Genomic DNA, 6,034 nt, shown 5'->3' with positions numbered 1-6,034 from the left:
TCATTGTTGTTTGGCGGGTCCGGGCTGGGGATTCGAACCCGCCACCTTAGGTGTACGTGGCTGGCGCCTTAGCTGGTTGAGCTATAGGCGCCGAGCCTCAATTCTTACTTCTAATTATGGTTCTTTTAGAGCTAAGAAATGTCTGGATAGTCTCTGGTCTGGCCACCTTGTGCTTTACTGAACCTTTAGGATTCCAGAGCTCCCATAGGGGGTGAGAAAACCCAAATACTCAAGGTGCTAATAAGTATGGGTCCACTGTCATCTGCTCCTCTTACCTTTCGCTTTAAAAAAAGCCCCAGCAGCAGTTTGTAAACCACTGACATAATTCATCACTAGCAAATTACAAATGGGAAAATTTAGGCTCATAAAAATTAACTTAGGCAACCAATAAATTAATAGTTTGTAGGCAACAAAAGATAGAAATGTTTGGCTTGGTGCCTGTAGCTCAAGCAGCTAAGGCGCCAGCCACATACACCAGAGCTGGCAGGTTCAAATCCAACCTGGGCTTGCCAAACAACAATGACAACTACAACCAAAAAATAGCCAAGCATTGTGGCGGGTGCCTGTAGTTCCAGCTACTTGGGAGGCTGAAGCAAGAGAATCACTTAAGCCCAAGAGTTGAAAGTTGCTATGAGCTGTGACACCATGGCACTCTACCCAGGGCAACAGCTTGAGGTTCTGTCTCAAATTAAAAAAAAAAAAAGAAAGAAAGAAAAGAAAAGATACAAATGTTTTAATAAAAAAAGGCCAGAAGCAAGGGCCTCACATTTATAATTTCAGCCCTTTAAAGAGGAGGCTGAGGAAGGAGAATTGCTTGAGCCCTGTAGTCCTGAGCCCAAACAACCCCATCTCTATAAAAATATAACGAAGTTAAGTCAGGCATGGTAGCATGTGCCCATAGTGCTAACTACTTGGGAAATTGAGGCAAGAGGAATTAAGGTTACAGTGAGCTATGACGACCCCATTATACTCCAGGCTGGGCAACAAAGTGAGACTATTTCTTTTAAAAAAAAAAAAAAAAGATTTCTAATAAGAACACTTAAGAAAATAGGCATAGGCAGCACATTTCTTAAACTAATTGCAGCCATCTATGAAAAATCCACTGCTAACATCATGCTAAATCGAATAAAACTGAAAGGTTTTCCATTTAGAAATGGAACCAGACTAGGATGTCCTCTATCACCACTATTATAGTCAATGCAATCAGGTAAGAGAAGGATATAAAGGGCATCCAAATGGGGGTAGAAGAGGTCAAACTCTTCTTCTTTGCCAACAATATGATCTTATACTCACAAAATCCCAGACACTCAAACACAAGACTCCTGGAAGTGATCAAGAAATACAATAATGTCTCAGGGTATAAAATCAATGTCCACAAATCAGTAGCCTTTGTATAAGCCAATAACAGCCAAATCCAGAAGCAAATCAAAGACACAACTCCCTTCACAGTAGCTTCCAAGAAAATGAAATACTTAGAAATATACCTAACACTGGCTCAGCGCCTATGGCTACGGTGCCAGCCACATTCGCCTGAGGTGGTGAATTCGAATCCAGCCCAGGCCCGCCAAACGACAGGTGCAACCAAAAAATAGCCAGGTGTTGTGGCGGGTGCCTGTAGTTCCAGCTACTTGGGGAGGCAGAGGCAGGAAAATCGCTTGAGCCCAGGTGTTGGGGGTTGCTGTGAGCTGTGATCCCACAGCACTCAACCAGGGTAACAGCTTGAGGCTCTGTCTCAAAAAAAAAGAAGAAATATACCTAACAAAAGAGGTGAAGGAGCTTTAGAAAGAGAATTATGACACCCTAAGAAATAGCAAAAGACATTGATAAATGGGCTGGGTGCCTGTATCTCAGTCACTAGGGCACTGGCCACATGCTCCAGGGCTGGTGGGTTTGAACCCGGTCCAGGCCTGCTAAACAAAAAAAGAAAATGGGCAGCGCCTATGGCTCAGTGGGTAGGGCGCCGGCCCCAGGGGTGGTGAGTTCAAATCCAGCCTTGGCCAAACTGCAAAAAAAATAGCCGGGCATTGTGGCCGGCGCCTGTAGTCCCAGCTACTCAGGAGGCTGAGGCAAGAGAATCACTTAAGCCCAGGAGTTGGAAGTTGCTGTGAGCTGTGTGATACCACAGCACTCTACTGAGGGTGATAAAGTGAGACTCTGTCTCTACAAAAAAAAAAAGAAAAGAAAGAAAGAAAAGAATAGGAAAAAAACAATAGACAGGGAGGTGGCAGGCACCTGTAGTCCCAGCTACTTGGGAGGCAGAGGCAAGAGAATCGCTTGTGCCCAAGAGTTGGAGGTTGCTATGAGCTAAGATGCCATAGCATTCTACCAAGGGTGACAAAGTGAGACTCTGTCTCAGTAAAAAAAAAAAAAAAAAATACATTAATAAATGAAAGGACATACCATGTTCTTGGCTGGGAAGAATCAAAAATGTTAAAATGTCTATTCTAAAGGCTGGGCGTGGTGGCTCACACCTGTAATCCTAGCACTCTGGGAGGCAGAGGTGGGTATGGTTTGCTTGCACTCAGGAGTTCAAGATCAAGCTGAGCAAGAGCAAGACCCTGTCTCTAAAAAGTAGCCACACCACATCTCTAAAAATAGCCAGGTATTGTGGCAGGCCCCTGTAATCCCAGCTACTTGGGAGGCTGAGGCAAGAGGACTGACTGCTTGTGCCCAAGAGTTTGAAGCTGCTGTGAGCTATGACACCATAGCATTCAATCCCAGGGTGACTGAGTGAGACTCTGTCTCAAAAAAAAAAAAAAAAAAGACTATTCTAGGCCAGGTGTGGTGGCTCATGCCTATAATCCCAGCACTCTGGGAGGCCAAGGCAGGTGGACTGCCTGACCTCACAGGTTCTAGACTGGCCTGAGCCAGAGCAAGACCCCACCTTTAAAAATAGCAGGGCGTTGTGGCAGACACCTATAGTCCTAGCTACTCAGGAGGCTGAGGCAAGAGAATTGTTTGAGCCATAGAGTTTGAGGTTGCTGTGAGCTATGATGCCACAATTCTCTACAGAGAGCAACAAAGTGAAACTGTCTCAAAAAAAAAAAAAAATACCAACATCATACTTTGAAGAACTAGAAAAAATAGTACTTTAGGAAAAGACCCCTATAGCCAAGACAATTCTTAGTAATAAAACAAATCCAGAGGCATCACTGTACCAGACTCCAAGGTATATTACAAGTCCACAGTAATCAAAACAGCATAGAATCAAAACATAGAGACTTATAGAACAGAACAGAAAACCCAGAGATGAAACCAGTCTCTAGTTGCCATCTGATCTTTGATAAACCAAACAAAAGCATACACTGGGGAAAAGAATCCCTGATATTCAATAAATGATGCTGGGAGAACTAGATAACCACGTGTAAAAGCCTGAAACCGGACCTCCACCTTTCACCACTTACAAAAATTAACTCAAGATGGATAAAAGATTTAAATCTAAGACATGAAATGATAAAAATATTAGAAGAAAGTATGGGAAAAATTCTTGATGATGTTGGACTAGGGAAAGATTTTATGACAAAGAATTTAGTGGAAACTGTAACAACAAAAATAAACAAATTGGACTTAAGCTGAAAAGCTTCTGCACAGCTAAGGATACAGTAAGGAAAGCAAAAAGACAACCTTAAGAATGGGAAAAGGATATTTGCAGGGTATGACTCTGACAAAGGGTTGATAACTAGAATCTACAGAGAGCTCAAATTAATCAACAAAAAAAGAGCAAACAATCCCATCTACCACCCAGCAAGAGATATGAACAGAACCTTCTCTGACGAAGACAGGCAAACGGCTAACAAGCATTTGAAAAAATGCTCATCGTCTCTGATTGTCAGAGAAATGCAAATAAAAACCACCCCAAATTATCACCTAACACCAGTCACAAAGTCTCAAAGTTGCAGATGCTGGAGTGGATGTGGAGAGAAGGGAACACCTCTACACTGTTGGAGAGACTACAAAGGAAGTTAGTCTCAAATTAGAGCTCCCATTTGATCCTGCAATTCCATTACTAGGAATACTCAAAAGAAAAAAAATAATTTTATCATAAGGACATTAGGACTAGACTGTTTACTGCAGCTCAATTTATAATCACCAAAATGTGGAAACAACCTAAATGCCCACCAACCTATGAATGGATTAACAAGCTATGGTATATGTACACCATGGAATACTATTCAGCCATTAAAAAAGATGGAGATTTTACATCTTTTGTATTAACCTGGATAGAGTTGGAACATATTCTTCTTAATAAAGTATCATAAGAATGGAGAAGCAAGCATCCATTGTACTTAATTCTAATATGAAGCCAGTAGACCAGGTGTCCTCAAACTGCGGCCCCAGGACATTTATCCGGCCCACTGGGTGTTCTTGCTGCCACTGCCTGTCCTGCTTAGCAGCCGACTCGTCCCAGGGCCCACAGTCCAGCCCTCCAACAGTCTGAGGGACAGTGAACTGACCCCTGTTTAAAAAGTTTGAGGACCCCTGCAGTAGACAATCTAATACATACCCACGCAAGAGAAAAACTCAAACCAATTCAGGTGGGGGCAGAGGAACAAGGGAGTGGGGAGAGGGGAGTAGGGAAGGAGAGGGGTGTGCTCCTACTTACTGGGCACAATGTTAGGGTGTATGACATACCTCTTGGGGCTGGGACACAATTAGAAGAGGGATTTTACCTAACAAACGCAAACACTGTAACCTAATTCTTCATACCCTCAATTAACCTGAAACAATTAAAAAATAAAAAAGAACTAGCATATGTTGGTGAAAGTGAAAATAGCTACAACTATTTTAAAGATGCCCATATCCTACTATCCAGCCATTCCATATCTCAGTATTTATTCTACACACAAGGAATTTACACATAATTTTACTAGTATACTAGTAAATTTCATAATATACCTAGTAAAAATATAAAAAATAACTTAAAACACCCCAAAAAAGAAACAGATGTACTGTAACCAGATCATGTTTTCTAAACAGCAATTAAAAATGAACAAAATGTGATCTATAGGTATCAACATGGATTTTAAAAGTATAATTCAATGAAAGAACTACTTGTGGAAGATATATGATACCGCTTACATTCAAATTTGATTTTTAAAAAAATTTTTTTGTTGAGACAGAGTCCCACCCTATGCCCTGAGCAGAGTACAAAGGCGTCACAGCTCACTGCAACCTCAGACTCCGGCTGTGGGCATCCCGCTGCCTCAGCCTCTGGAAGCCCCTGGGATTACAGGCACTTGCAGGGGTGCCCAGGGTTTTTCATGTTTTTGTGAGTCAGATTCTTACTCTCGCTCAGGCAAGTCCTGAGCTCAAGCAATTCTCCTTCCTCGGCCTCCCACAGTGCTGGGATTACAGGCGTGAGCCACCATGCCCAGCTCAAATTTCAAACATAAAACAAAAAACCATTATATTGCTTATGGGCATGTACATATTCAGAAAAAGGATAAAAGCATACACAGGATGAATACATGTCACCTACAGAATACTGTCTAACTCTGGAGATAGAAGAGAAAGAATCGGAATGGTACAAAAAAAGACACAACAGTACTGATACCATTTTATTCCTTAAATATGTGCAGTAATTATGAAAAAAAGATTAGAATTTATGCTGGACATCGAATAATAGAAATTTACTTACTTCAATCTGTTTGAATTATTTCATAATGAAAAAAATACAGGTCACTAAAATACTCAAGTAGACTCCCCAAATCATCAAAACTTCTTCAAAATTAATAACCTTAAAATATAAATTAAATTTTATATTAAAAATGTCAATTAAGGCTTGGTGCCCGTGGCTCAAGTAGCTAAGGCACCAGCCACATACACCTGAGCTGGTGGGTTCAAATCCAGCCTGGGCCTGCCAAACAACAATGATGGCTGTAACCAAAAAATAGCCGGGTATTATGGCAGGCACTTGTAGTTCCAGCTACTTGGGAGGCAGAGGCAGGAGAATTGCTTGAGCCCAGGAATTGGAGGTTGCTGTGAGCTGTGATGCCACAGCATTCTACCCAGGGTGAAGGCTTGAGGCTCTGTC

The 6,034-nt window shown here is 41.8% G+C and overlaps 1 protein-coding gene across 1 annotated transcript in view; it reads right to left on the bottom strand.

Moving 5' to 3' along the window:
- The window catches only part of CLNS1A (chloride nucleotide-sensitive channel 1A), a 39,553-nt gene that overhangs the window by 13,370 nt on the left and 20,149 nt on the right, over nucleotides 1-6,034 (bottom strand). The window lies entirely within an intron of this gene.

The sequence above is a fragment of the Otolemur garnettii genome, unplaced genomic scaffold, assembly GCF_000181295.1.
Source record: "Otolemur garnettii isolate 467f Iridium unplaced genomic scaffold, OtoGar3 scaffold00001, whole genome shotgun sequence".
Lineage (NCBI taxonomy): Eukaryota > Metazoa > Chordata > Mammalia > Primates > Galagidae > Otolemur > Otolemur garnettii.
The sequence above is the reverse complement of the archived record's forward strand: the minus strand, read 5'-3'. Positions and strand labels throughout refer to the sequence as shown.